Here is a 16,135-nt window from a genome sequence, read left to right as displayed (position 1 = left end):
TCTGTTTTTCTAGCCGTTTGGTTCACCCTCAATTCACCGAATCCCCTTCAAGTACGAATTGTTTTCGTACAAGTATTATCTCTTTATGGCATTTATGTAATGAATCGCCATTTCTTCACAAAACGAAACTTTTTTCATTACCTTGTCAAAGGTGACGGGATAAATAACAATATATACCCTCTGTTCCTATAAGTCAAACTGTCATATTACTTAAATAAAAATACTAACTTTATTTATTATTTTAAATACAATAAAATGTCTTTTTTCTAAATAAATTAAATTAATGTGAATACAAAATTAATTAATAAGTCTTAATATTTTATATGTTATAGACTAAGCTCGAAAAACTCTAAATCTTTGATTGATACTTTATCTCCATTACAAAAAGAATTAAAGGTAAGGAAGGTTTATGACTTTTTGTTTCTGTAGATCTACGAGTATCAGTTATAAAATAAACAGATCAAAGGCACACAGATGTAGAAGTTAAAACAAAGTGCTTCAAGTTTTGATTTTATAATGATTTGACTCTCAGTTAAGGATGATTCAAAATATCATTTTTGGTTTTGTTCTGAATATAAAAATTAACCTTTTATTTAAGATCAAGTTTTGAGTTTATTGATGTGAAAACGACAAATAAAATCATAATAAAACCCTTATCAGCACCCCAATGGTGCATGGGGCACTGCTTCATATGAAGACAGTGTTATCTTGATCGTTTACACACGAAGGAAAAGTGATCAGCCCTCCGCTTCAGGTACCAGTCCAGGGTAATATTGAATAAATATTACAGTGAAAAAAACACTTATATTTATTTTACCCCCCTGGGAATCGAACCAGAACGGTAGCCGAGCGTGCTGACCATTACACTACAGAGGCGGATTACTAGTTGAGAGAAGTTGTTCTCATCAATAAGTGACAAAATAAACATATTTAAATAATCATAGTATTTAAATTTCAAACTATTTAAAATATTTCATTTTCATACTATTTCTGTGAGCCTAAGCGGCTCATTATTAGAAATAGATATCAAATTGTGGTAGAGTGGTTTCGAACTGAGAAACTCTGACTTAAGAGTCCACGACACTAACCACGGGACAACAACCCGACACAAGACTATGGTTTGTATACTTTTTTCTAAAATTTTGTTTTTCTCATCGTGCCAATTTAAAACGTATGTAGTAATATCGAACGTAAAAAATAATTATTTTGTCACCGAAACAATTATTTTAATGCTTAAAATATTTCAACATTTCCAGTTGATAATATGGTACTCATTTCTTACCTATAATTAATTGAGGTATCTTATTTTTAGTCGCCTAAAGTACATACTCATAAGTCGCATTGGAGGTCATAAAATACACGGCCTCAGGTGCTCGTAGTGTACCCAGAGAAGTACATCCTGATAACGATCACTTCCTGAAAACGTCGAGGAAAACTCCAAACAGCTTAACTTGAAAATAATGAAACTTCACCATATGTATACATCGAGTTTCACGGAGGCTTTGCCTTATCTTCGATGAATATTTTACTGCATACGTTTCGCGAGTGCATTTTTAATATTAAAAAAATATTTATATTTTTATATAAATTTTAAACAAGAAAAGGCTTGTATAATCCTTTTCTAAATTAAAAGTAGCCACTTTTATATATCCATTTTAAACTCATATTACAATTACCATGGTTTTATTTTATTTTAAAAGCACTTTTTAAGTTTATCATTTTAAACACGACTAGTTTTGAGAACTACAGATGTTCTCGAAACAACTCTTAGTTTTATGTTGTGTACTGAGATTACTTGGTGGAACTGGATTTTATATAATAAATAAAACAAAAAACCGATTACTGGTCAAATAAAATAAAAGCGGAAAATAATATTTGTTTTAATATACTCTTGTTTGCAATAAAAAACAAAAAAAAATATCTCATACAAGTGTTTTGTATTTTAATTTAAACCATACTAAGTTCTTCTCGATCTTCCTTTAGTTTTATCTCCAACTAAATTTACCTCATAAATTTGTATCGCTGTTTTTTCTTCACTCATTTGATTCACATCTCCAAACCATCTGAACACATCTTAATTTTTTTAAGCTTTCCATTCTTTCCTTATTTTACCATTTGAACATCGTTCTGTCGCTTTTTCTGAGGGATCGCATTGCGAGTGCATTCAGTCATTTTTCACCCTTTTTTCTAACTCCTTCTAACTTCATTTTCTTACATTAGGGTTGGAACCAAAACTTACTGTGTACATACAATTTTTATTTATGATTTCTTAAGTTAGTTTATATTACATAATATTAACTATTTTATACACTTAATTTACTTCATCTACATATATATATTTACATTTCATTACAGTACACAAAATATTTATTTTTAAACTCTTTCAGACTCTTTTCATTCTTAATACATTCAGGCATCTCATCATACATTTTTAAACCCTTATACATTATACAATTTTGCGACTCTATTTTTTTTCATTAATGGCAGTCTTATTTTATCCTTTTTCTAGTTAAATATTCATGATAATTTAAGTTTAAAACTATTTTATCGTTTTAATATTTTGGTAATTTATCGTTAAAAATTTATACATAAAACCAAGCAAAATTTCATTGCAGTGTACAGTATATTGGCACCGTGCCATTTTCATTAGATTATTTGTCCAACTCCGTCGCTCAGTGGTTACTTCGACCACGCAAAAAGTCTCGAGTTTGCTTCTCACTCAAATCATTAAGACAATTTCGCCATATTATATAAGGCAGTTGAATTATTTACCTTCGAATACATCTCTCGTAAAACGCTTGACGCTTCAGTTTATATCGCTCTTAAACGCTAAGTTTATGGGGGCTCGCTGTACTTTGGAAGGTACGAAAGCATTAAACATAGAATAAAAATACAATTCCATCTGAACTACATTAAAACTGGATGCAGTCGAACGAATAAAAGTGAGAACTTGATACATCGAGGATGCATCGTAAAAAGTCATTGTAAGAAGTTGTTACAAAATAATTTCTTTGTAAAAGAAAAATAGTAAGTTTGACTAAAAGGGTCGGCATTTACTTGTAACACTTCGTTATTACTAATAATTTAGTTAACTTTTGAATTTAGAAGTAAATTAAAGTTTTTTTAATTAGTAAGATTGATCATTAGTAAAATTATATGATTTTTATTAATTTATGTTTTCAGGCGTCTCTTAGTATTAAATATAATTCGGGAAGAATCTAACAATCAAATGATATATACAACTTCAAAAATTGAGTACCACACTACAGTGGTTGTACAGTTGTACATTTGTAGTGTGGTTGTCAATCATGGGTAAAATGGCGAATGTAACACGTATACATAAAATGATGACTAAAGCCAGTCTATGAAGGGTCGTAAGCCCTGTAAATATCCAGACATTTAAATTCTTCTACATCTATGTTAAAAAGTCAAAATGTTAAAATAACTCTTAAATGGAGAAACCCATATTTGGTAACAATGGTTTGAGCACACTCAAATATTTGAATATTTCTAATTTGTCTAAAATTTGAAATTAATATATTTTAGATTTTCATTTTTTTTAAATATGGATGTCTAGGTAACATGTATAAAGACTCGAAAGCTTATAACCTGAGATAATATAAAGAACATACAATAATATACTAAACAATAATGATTTCTTTATCGAAGTAGAGGAATACCTAAGAAAACTTGGCAAAATCAAATATTTCAAATACTTGAAAATAGTCAGGTTAGGAGTTGGAATAATCGGCGGGTATGTATGAGGAGATGCATGAATGTGGAAGAATCGAAGATGGTTTGCAAAGATATATCGTTAAATGCACACGTTATTTCATACGTGAGTTTTCGGCACCAACTATGGTTGAGTTAAGTACATTTGCGAACAAAGATTTGGACACAATTAATATGTATACAACGTGTCTGTCACATTGCCTGTCCAGTTAAATAGTGGATTTATAAGCCCGGAAAGTCAGTATGAGCGCAAGAAAAGCGTAGAGTTCTGGTAAGCGGAAGTCGTGCGAGGAGTTTATTTGGAAAATCAGCAGAAACAGCGGACTAGGTAACAAGGGAAATTGTGATATTGTTCTAGCTGTAATAAAATTGACTTGCACCGAGATAGGAATAATGCTTAAAGTGAAAACCAATGGTGGCCCGTGAAAGTAGTTTCAGAAATAAATGATAAAAAATAATGCGAGGAAAACTCGGCAAGAAATACGCCACGTCTTATGTCGAAAATGTTTTGAAGTGTAATAATTTTTTAGCCTTCATTTTTAGACATCAGGTTATTTTTATGATACTGTTATTTGATTTTTATTTTGATTATCCTATCCGATATGTAAATCGAATGAGAGAAGCAAGGATGGAAAAAAATATGAGGAAAACTTGGCATGGTCAAGTATTTCAATTACTTAAAAATGGTCGAGTCAAGAGTTGGAATAATCGGCCTGTTTATATGAGGAGATGCATTAATGTGAAAGAGTTAAAGATTATTTGCAAAGACAAATTGATATAGCGTTCTATTCTCTCTGCCTACCCCTTCAAGAAAACGGCGATATTGGTAGTTGCTTAGCTTTTTTATATCACTTCATATTCCCTGTCAAAATAATAAACTTAACATAATCTGTATTCCTGTAACATAATTTATATATCTCTCTAAAAGTACACATGCTACTAATTGGGCGTGCTTATAAGCATGCTTAAAAAAGAATGCTCGGTAGCCTGTATATATATCTTTTTTTATAATTTTCATGTCTTTAATTTTTGCATTTATAATTTTTAGGTTATTCATTTTTGATTTTATAATTTTAACAGTCAAAGTTGGGTCTACATTATTTCTTGCTATTTTGTTTTAATAAGGGACGATCGCATTAATCGCACAGAGGCATTTATTGCTCCAATATAAAATAAAAAAAATGAAATATTTTCTCATCTCTCTAGTGAGTCCTTTTGGAGCGAAGTCGAGTACGCAAACCTGATGCAAACTCATTTGATACTAGCATAAGCAAACCTGTTCACACCTGCTAAAAACACACCTCCCCTTTCACTTGCGCTGCACATAATATGCCCGAAAATGCACAAAATGAGCGTGCTGATTTCTAGCAAAGTATGTACTCACGTGCCACTAAGTAGAAATTGCTCAATAATAGCATGCTTATGTGCTAGTAATGAACATATGTATGTATATAGACCTTAATGTGTTTAAAATTAATCTACAAAAAGTTCAAAGAAAAGAGTCCAAATTTCAACAAGAATTATATTTTTAAAAAAAACACTTCAGAATTTTTTTACTAGAGATCTTATTTTTTCCAAAAATAAACTAATTTTGGAATAATGACCCTAAAAACGGGGTTTTAATTTCGTCAGTAATTATCTTATTAAAACCTGAAACCTAAATAATAAACCCTGACAAATGCTGTCCAAATTTCAACAAGAACTGCCTTTATAAAACACCTCAGAAACCTATTACTCGAGAATCCTATTTTGTAAATAATAAACCCAAATTATGGCAAGTCCAAATTTTAGACAAGAATTATTTTTATAAAACATTTCAGAAAATCTTAACTAGACAGTCTTGTATTGCAAATAATAAACCCAAAGTTTTGCCACTAAAACAAAGCCCAAATTTTGACGAGAATGATCTTTATAAACACCCCAGAAACCCTATACCACACAATCCTATTTTGCAAATATAAAACTTAATTATTGTTACAATTTTATTTCATTTGAAAATATTGTTGCCAAGCCGCCGCCACTGCGCTCCGCCCTGCCCTGGCCACCTCCCATATAAGGAGCAACACGCCGCGCGCCAAGTCATTCGTTATCACGACTTCACTTCGGCTGGTCGCGCGCCCATCGCTCCCGTCCTCACCTGAGTAATCACCCCGACCGTACCCTGCCACGAGCGAAGCCCGACTCCACCTCGCGCACCCCGGCTCTCGAGGGTTCTTCCGACTCCCGTTTTGAGACGCTGTAAAAACGGACCGCGTTCGCGATTTCGTCGAAGGCGTTTGGAACCAAATTCAGCTGATACGAGAGAGGTAAGTTTTTACAAACTTTTTTAAAGCTTTAACTTTCAACAAAGAAAAAATTTCATTAATTTATTAGAAAATCAACAGAATACTTACAAAAATATATTGAAAAGTAAATAAAAATTAAATTCCAATTAAAGGTTTTCACCTAAAAAATAATAACAAAAATGTCGTGTAAATAATAAGTATAACTATATATAATATTATAACTTACGTTTCTTTATCAAATATTAAAATTTAAACTATTCATAATGTAAAAAAAATATTTTAAAATTGTTCATAATGAAATAATTTACATCTTTCTGAGCTCATATTTCATATGCAATTATAATAAAAGGTAGAAGAGGAAAGTGGTCCATTATTCTACCTTTTAATACATTGCTTTTAAACAACAATATTTTTTATTTTTAAATCATTATTTTTATTTCGTTATATTGTGAAATTTTTAGAGTGCTAACATCTCAAATATTGGTTGAAAAGTTTATTTTTCATTTCTTACGTTAAAAGGCAACAACACTTATCCTAAAAAATATATTTCAAAGTAACATACATTTTGAAAATCGGTTCAAAAGATTTATTTTCTCTTTGTTTTTTATGGCACAATGAATGGTAATTTAAATGTTGTACAATAAATATATGAATTACATAAAAAATATATTCACGTTTTAGTTTATACAAATTGCATCATCGTTCAAAAAATTCTCTTTTTTTCCTTTTCACATTGGGATATTATTTTTTTCAGACGGACTTTTTCTTATTTTAGAAATTATTTTTATTTCATAAATTATACAGACCTCTTTCTCTTTATTTCATAATAAAAGTTTTATCATGTCTTTTTCCCTTGTATTATTGTATTGATTTTACGATATTTTTTATCCAATATTGTGTTGTTTTTCCGCACTCAAAGCGAAGATATTGTTTTACAATTGTATACTGAAATAGCCTGAAATTAAATCCGAAATCTCGTTGAAAGTAGTCGAAATAATGATCTTCAGTTAATTACTATGAAAAGTGAAAAAAAATATCTTCGAATTAAAGTTGTCTAAGTATTTTGTTACTAAAATAAGTTTTTATTTTATTTTTTAATATCGTTTATATTTTCCTGGACGTGAAAACAACAACCTTGCTTTAAAGCAAAAATCGATAAAGGTAAAGTTATAAAGTATCTATTACAAGAAGTAATCAGTCAATTATTGTATAATATATAGAAAATATGGATCAAATTATGTGAAATCTCTGAGGACAATAAGTCCTTCATCCATGAAATATTATGAAATTAAATATTTTACGAACGGCTTATCGTTATCGATCAATGGCAGGATGGTACAAAATACATTTTTGTTGGAACATTTTGATTCCCAAAACTTTAACAAGCTGTCATTAAGATTGATTTCATTTCATGTTTTGTATTCGTCTAGACTCACGGGTGTAGTTTTATTGAAAACGTAAAAATTATATTTCATACTCACATGTTTTCCCCGGCGTTATTAATTTAACGTTAACATGGTTGTTATTTTTAATGCGTTTTCAAACAATTTCTTTAAAATATTATTTTTGCCGGCTGTGATAAATGCTGTGTATGCACGCATTTTGAACTACAGGAAAAATCAATTTTCGCTTTGTACTTTTACCAAAGGAAAATTTAATTTTCATGCTATACTTTTCAGGTTTGATTTTAAACACTTCTTAGTTTAGTAAAATTCGGACATTTTAACTTTTTAATTATATTTTTGTAAATTATACGGTTTTTGGGTTGGATTTTGGTTCGACGGGTATATATGAGGAGATGTATGAATATGGAAGAGGCGAAGATTATTCTCAAAGACAGATTAGCGTGGGGTTGTATTATCCCTGCTCACCCCTGTGGGGAAGCAGCACGATGTTTAGTTATTTTTAGTTTGTTAATTTGGGTTGAAATTATTGATGAATTTACTGTCATCGTTAATATATTTGATATATTCGCCAAACTACCCTCAATTGAAAATTTTTAACCTTTATTTTTTTAACCACGTTATAAACATTTTATAAAACATTCTATGTTAAAAGTAGGGATTTTCAATCATGATGAAAATAATTATGCATGACCCACATTCAGGGATCACTTAAACCAGTCGTTGACGGATCATTTTTCTCTATAAATAATAAAACTCACTTGTATCCACTCTGAAAATGAAGAATTTTTATCTCTCATGTAACGTATATAATACACAAATTATAATACATATATAACATATTAACATATATAATACACATATCAAATACTAAATATCAATTCACTATTAATGCCACTAGATACCACAATAATAATTTTGAACATATCTGTACGTCCATTGGAAACGATTAATCGATAATTTGAAAAAATTATATTAAAATATCTAAAAGATGGTGCAAAAGGCACTGCAAGTGATCGAAGCAGTATTATCTAGATCGTTTATTTTATCATTTTTAAAACAAAAACGTATTTTGATAAAAAAAAATTAATTGGCTGTTCTTTAAAAAAACTATCCATCTTCTTTCTTAATTTCAAAATGGTTTCATTTACGCTCAAACTGCAGTTCAGATGCATAACTATCGCATTTCTTTTTCAAAGCGTGAAGTAAATCCTAAAAACTTAATTACCCCAAAGCTCTTGATGTACTTCCGGTTCGGGCGTGAACTTTAGCCATTTTTCTTGCATTAAATTCAAGACTGCAAGATAGGTTCTTACCGAGTACAAACTTTAACGACCCGGTATTTAGGATGCATTTCAGTATCTTCATTTGCAGTTAAAAGGCGATATTTTTCTCGTCCTAATTTCGTTGCCTTCGTACGAATGCAAACAAATTACGGGCTTGTTAAGGAACGAGAACGAGACATTTTTTTTCAAAGCGAAAATAAAAATGAAATGCTGTTTTTATAAATTAATTGGTATAATCGTAAATTTTCTATTTTTAAGAACTATTTAAGGAAATGCGTTATAAAATCTTTCCGTTCGTTATTTTTGTTCGTTCTTCAATTAATCATGGGTAGAATGGTGAATGTTACATATGAATAAAGTGATACACTTAAAACCTGCCTATAGCTGGTAAATAGCTCTGTAATTACTAATACTTCCATAGTTGCGCGCGTATATGTGTGTGTGCGTGTGTGTTTGTGTGTGTGTGTGTGTGTGTGTGTGTGTGTGTGTGTGTTAGTGTGTGTGTGTGTGTGTGTGTGTGTGTGTGTGTGTGTGTTAGTGTGTGTGTGTGTGTGTGTGTGTGGGTGGGTGTGTGGGTGGGTGTGTGGGTGGGTGTGCCACATGCCAATTAATTATTTACGTGAAAAGCTAAATCTAAAAATAAATAATAAAAAAAACATTTTTGAAATATGGATATTAAAGTATAATTGAGAAAATTAATTCCATTTTTAGCGTTAAAATCGTCCAAATTATATCTAATTGTATAATTTTCTGAATTACTATTATTATTGCTTCTTATATTATTGGTAAACATATATAAAGGAAACCACATCAAGTTTATTATTGATAAAACAAAATGAAATTCAGGTGTTTATCAAAATAAGTTTTTCAATTACCAAATCAAAAGTGAAAACGATTGTTTCTAGAAAAACTGAAATCTGATTTACTGAAATATTGGCGAAACCAACATTACCTCGTGAAAACGAAAATATGTATAAAAGTATATTTATGTATGTAAATCTACATACTTTCCCTACGTTTGACTGGGTGTCTCAAGCTTTTGAATCAGGAAAAAAGAACAGGTGTTTCATTGCTTCGAAGAGATTAAGAACCTTCGAAAATGGCTTCTGTAAAACTTTTTCAGTATAGTAATGTAATTTATTTGCGGTTGTACTTTCGAGAGATATATTCGAAAATTTGAAATCAGTTTTCATTGCTCATAAATAATTTCCCATAAGTACTTTTTTAGGATTTTTGTCAGGAAACCGAGTTTTATGAATTAGATATTTGAAAATAATTGTATCCACTCCAATATCCTCAAAAATATTTATTTTAAATATGTATATAGAATAAATATTCATGAATAATATAAAGATTCACAAAATACTGAACTTAAATGTACCTAGACTAGTTGCCATCAGTCAGACAATAATCGACCACTTTAAAGGCGGCAGTTAACTATATTTTTCATTCAAACCCTTATCCGCACCCCAATGGTGCATAAGGCACTGCATCATTAAACGCGGTGTTATATGATCGTTAACACTTGAAGGAAAGGTGATCAGCCCTCCGCTTTCGGTACCAGTCCAAGGTAAATATAAGAGTGAACAAAATCACTTTTATTAATTTAACCCCCCCTGGGAATCGAACCCGGGACCTCCAGTACAGTAGCCGAGCGTGCTGACATTACACTACGGAGGCGGACTATATATATCATGAATAATATTTTTTACACATAAAAATTATACTGACGCTACTAAAAGGTCATTTTTATCCCTTCATGAATAATTTTTGCTAATGGGAATACCTTTTTAAAATAATATTCTTAGCCCATTTGTCGTCTATTTGGCTAAACAAGTAATCAATTCATGTTTAAAAAAAGACTTACATGTTTTTTTCTACTCTTTACTCACTTTTCAGAGTATTTTAATTGAAAATTTGATGAATGGTAATTTAATTACATACCTTGGTACTTTTCTCATTCACATTGCTGAATTAAACCCTAAGATACCTTTTCTTAATTAAATAAAGATCTTTTTCATCTAAAATGCGTAATTTGATTACTTTTCATTGAAAACGAAAACCTTTAATACATCAAATAACCAAAATTCAATTCCCTTCCGTTGAAAGTTTGCAGTAAGTTATTAAAGAAAGCGAAAAATCTAATCAATTTACAAAATCGATGTCTTTTATAGCGACAGGAAGAATAGATTAAAAATTTGCAGGTTTCCGAAGAATCGTATCAAAATTTTGCGAAATTGTAATTTTGTAATTAAATTTTCGGGCGAGCGGGAAATATGGAAAACAGCTTAGTTTACATTGACGGAATGTTGCTTTTAGAGAATCAGTATTCGTGAATATACGAGTATCTTAAATGTAAAATAGGGTGTACAGGTATTAGAATTGCTAAAATGCATTGTCTGTATATACAAAATTGCAAATGGCGCTCTAAAACATGGGAACTGACGAGTAAGTAAAAGAAATGATGAGATCAATAATATTTAAGCACATCTAAAAAAAAATTTAAACAATCTCAAAATAAAGATGTTTTTCAAAATTAAGAATGTGGTAACGCTTAATTTAGGAAATTTTCGACAATTTTTTTCATTACAATAATTAAAGAAAACACTTTTTTACCACTTGAGTTTTATTGTAGACTACATGTTTCAGAAGTTAAACTTCCATCATTCAGGTCTGTCCCCTCTCCTTATTTATAGAACAATTTTAAAATTTATATTTTAGTTATTATACAGACCTGAATGATGGAAGTTTAACTTCTGAAACATGTAGTCTATAATAAAACTCAAGTGGTAAAAAACGAAGTGTTTTCTTTAATCATTGTAACATGTCTTACCACAAAGTTAATGCCGAAACAATAAATATTTTTTTTTTCATATTATTTAATTAATGAAGGCATATGTGTATTTATATATTATTAATGCATATAGAGTATAAACGAGGGAAAAAGAAGGATAACAGTAGACTGAATACAGCCAAAATTTCTTTTCTGAAACTAATGTGTGGCAAAACTTTGTATGATAGATATTCGAATAGTGATATAAAGAAAGAATGCAAGGCTAATATGAGCATTATTGATGAAATTTGGAAAAGCGTGTTAAGATGGTTTGGGCATGTGAATTGAATGAATGAAGAAAGAATAGTAAAACAAAAATTTCAGGCGAAAATGGTTGGTTATAGAAGCATAAGAAGACTGAAATCGGGATGATTAAGTATTTCAAAAACTCAAAAGTGGTCAGGTCAAGAGTTGGAATAATTTTCGGGTATGTATGAGTCGCTTCATGAATGTGGAAGAGACGAAGATTGTTTGCCCTATTTTTTTTAGTAAGAATTAATTTATTTTGTTTTAATTTATAAGATTAAAATATAAGGAAACCAATTAATTATTTATGATTTCCAGGGTAAATTAATAACCTAAAACATAAAATTGTGAAAAAAAAATACAGATTTTTATTGATAACTTTTGAAGTCATAAACAATTTTTAAATATTTAAAAAATTAGGCAATTTACTTCTTTGTTTGAAATATAAGGGGAATTCCTTAAGCAATAAAATATTAAGAAAATAATGTTTAGGTAGTTTAAGCAGAAACTAGTGCAGATAAGGTTACAAAACATATAAATTAACGCCAGAACTGTCTAGCTTTTAAACCATTATCCATTATATTACGTAAACTTCTGGTGAAATACGTCTAAATACTAATTACCAAACAGCCTGCTATAATTTATTTTAAAAATTACTTTCTTCCTATTTCAGTTACATACATATATCACATATAATTTCATTTGTCTACCTTCATAATTCAGTGGTAAGGGCGTTTGGTTTCCATGCTATAAGACTCAGATTCGATTAAAATAATAAAGTTTTATTCCTACTTATATCACCCTCCGTAGTGTCATGGTATAATGTAAATGTATAGTGTAATGTAATGTCCGCCTCCGTAGTGAAATGGTCAGCACGCTCGGCTACCGTTCTGGAGGTCCCGGGTTTGATTCCCAGGGGAGGTCAAATAAATATAAGTGATTTTTTCACTGTAATGTTTATTCAATATTACCCTGGACTGGTTCCTGAAGCGGAGGGCTGATCACCTTTCCTTCTGTAAACGATCGAGATAACACTGCGTTTATATGAAGTAGTGCCCTATGCACCATTGGGGTACGGATAAGGGTTATATTATATTATTATTATATATCACCCTGGACTGGTGGAATGCAGGACTGATCACCTAACATTCATGTTATTAACAATAGAGATAATAAAACGTTGTTTTTATCCAATGCCCAATGCATCATGGTACGCGGATAATGGTGAGAATATTTTTTTTTAGTTTATTTTCGGTTGTAATTTTGTTCATGGAATGTTTGAAAAATTTTAAAATCTAGTTCTAATAGTAATAGAGACATCATTCTTTAAGACTTCGTTTTGCAGGTTTTTTAGAATATATTTTCAATTGAAAATTTAAACCGTGAGTATTCGAATATTTAGTTTGTAAAATAAGATTTTCAAATAAAATCTATGCATTTTCAAAAGTGTTGACTCTATTATTAAAAGCAATGTTTGAAAAACTAAAAATATGAAGTATTACACTCTCCTTACCATCCATTGTTTACTTTGTGTAATACCTCTTTTTTAAAAACACTTATTTGTGACTACCGGTTTCGGAAAATTATTCTATCATCGTCTTTCCCTCTTTCAAAAATTTTTATTTTATACAAATGTCTAATCGTAATAATTTAATTTTAATTTTAATAATTTTAATGTAATAATTTTATTTTAATTTAAATGACCTGATGATGGCATAATTTTCCAAAACCGGTAGTCACAAATAAGTGTTTAAAAAAATGGTATTACAAAAAGTAAATAATGGATTGTAAGGAAAGTGTTTTATTATCATACCACAAAGTTATCAATGCTTTTAATATACAAAACATGTAGTATGTTTGTTTCAATCTGCATTAAAACATAATCTTATACTCACACAATATGTACAAAATCGTATTTCAAAATATGGTACAAATTTATGTGATTTTTATATTTTGTGTGAAAGTCGTACGTGCAACATTTAATTCGGTTATATTCATGGGAATGAATTCATTTGACATTCGTTTATGTTATACATACATATGTGAATGTGCTCTTTCGCAAAATGCCACATGATTTTAAAAAAAAACTGCCCTTTGACGGTCAGTATGACTAGCTCTGAGTGCCATTTTCGTAATTCGATACAGATTAATCAGTAGCGAGTTTTGAATCTGAGCCATCCATCTACTCATATTACATGTTGGTATTTCTATATCCAAACTTTAAAGTCCCATTTCTCAACGTGTTAAGTTGGGAAACTTACTCAAATGAACATTTTACTAGAATATTAACAAATACATATCAACAATATAATACCAGCCACATAAAATACCACGTGCCTACAAAATTAAATTGTCAATATTCAGAAGAGTCTCGCTTATGCGAACACGTGTAATCCGAACGTCCGATCAATCCGAACATGCCCAGGAACGAAATAATTGTTTTTTTTTTGTTATGTGACAAAAATACAAATTTCTTAAGCAATAAATGCTAAAAGGGGTGGAAACAAGTGCATGTGGTCAAATAAATAAATATAAAATAAATAAAAAACAAGGAATATCCCGAAAAACCTCTATTAGAGGCTTGTCTACAGGTAGGATTGTAACAATAGGGAAGGTAAATGTGTAAAATACATCACAAATACCCAGACCAATTGAAAATAAATCTTTCTCGAATTTATTTTACACTGGGCGGAAATCGAACCCGCGACGCCAGTTTCGCAATCGAGCGTCTACCCAACTACGCGTTTATTATTAGTTGTTAATTACTGGTTGTTTTAAATGCAGTACTTTATTTATTTATTTCATACTAAGGTTTAATAACACATTAGGTACAGTACAATGTAACTAGGCTATTAAAACAATGTAAGAAAATTAGCTAAAATTGATTGTATTAGTGTATTATTGTATTATTGCGTTATCACGGTTATTTCGGATAATCCGAACAAGGTCCGGTCCAAATTAGTTCGAATTATCGGGACTATTTGACGAACTTAATTTAAGAAACAAAATAACTCAAAAATTTATGCAAATTATGGATTTGTGTTATGTTTAGCATTTTCTTCTACCACTCTGAGTAACCGAGTTTATTTTCCGACTGTGTCCTTACGTATAAAATATTGTATTTGTCAATATTATATGCTACTCAGAGATTTATGTATGTCACCTGAACCGGAGTGGGTACTAAATATTTATATGAAATCACGTATTGTGTAGGGTAATCCAAACGAAAATAAACCTGGGACTTTGAATGTTTCCATGTTGAACGATTTTACTAGAAATACACAATATCCTTTCAGTCTTTGCAAAAATCCTTAAAATTTGCATAATTGCATTTATGTTATGTATATTTGTCATCTTATAAAAGTCTCAGACCGATCAGATACAGATATTAAGGTCAAAGAACGTATAACACCCTAAAATATATATATTTATATATATATATATATATATATATATATATATATATATATATATATATATATATATATATATATATATATATATATATATATATATATATATATATATATATATATATATATATTTATATATATATATATATATATGTATGTATATATATATATATATATATATATATATATATATATATATATATATATATATATATATATATATATATACATATATATATATATATATATATATATATATATATATATATATATATATATATATATATATATATATATATACATATATATATATATATATATATATAAATATATATATATATATATATATATATATATATATATATATATATATATACATATATATATATATATATATAAATATACAAAATATTTTGATATATCATTTGTGGGGTGAATATTCCAGTGTTTGAATAAATATTTTTAACCATAATTATTACAAAATTAATAATAATTGAAATTATCTCAAATTACTCAAAGTTTTTACTCTTGGTTACTTGAATTCGTAAGGTATCTTTTTATGGTCATGTTTGGTCGAATACTGTATTTTTATGACAACCAAACATTTTCCTAAAGTACATGTAGTTTTCCTTTGTTTAGAACTTGGTACGTGAGAGCTTTTCTGCACTATGCAGCTGGTACTGAATACTCAGGGTGTGTTTAACAGGGTGGTAAGACTGAACGTGTGTCTCATTATAATAATAGTCTCTAATACGGCAATGGGTGACCCACATCTGTACTGTAATTGGTCACCTTGCAATAAACCTAGTTATGTAAACACTATTCTTACCTATTGATGTATATCTATTCATAAGGTAAAACAATTTTTCTATTGTCTACCTTTAAAGTGTACTGATTACAGCATTTTACTACCATATTGGAGGTTTATAAGTGTTTT

At 29.5% G+C, this 16,135-nt stretch overlaps 1 protein-coding gene across 2 annotated transcripts in view; it reads left to right on the top strand.

Moving 5' to 3' along the window:
- Positions 1 to 5,813: 5,813 nt before the first annotated feature.
- The window catches only part of Scp2 (Sarcoplasmic calcium-binding protein 2), a 152,027-nt gene continuing 141,705 nt past the window's right edge, over positions 5,814 to 16,135 (top strand). For both annotated transcript variants that reach the window (XM_088262245.1, XM_088262244.1), the window contains exon 1: positions 5,814 to 6,038. The gene's annotated coding sequence lies outside the window, so the exon portion shown is untranslated. The remainder of the gene's footprint in view (positions 6,039 to 16,135) is intronic.

This window comes from Brachycentrus maculatus, unplaced genomic scaffold (assembly GCF_059751285.1).
Source record: "Brachycentrus maculatus isolate JH-2025_06_01 unplaced genomic scaffold, ASM5975128v1 h1tg000176l, whole genome shotgun sequence".
In the NCBI taxonomy this organism is placed as follows: Eukaryota; Metazoa; Arthropoda; class Insecta; order Trichoptera; family Brachycentridae; genus Brachycentrus; species Brachycentrus maculatus.
The sequence above is the reverse complement of the archived record's forward strand: the minus strand, read 5'-3'. Positions and strand labels throughout refer to the sequence as shown.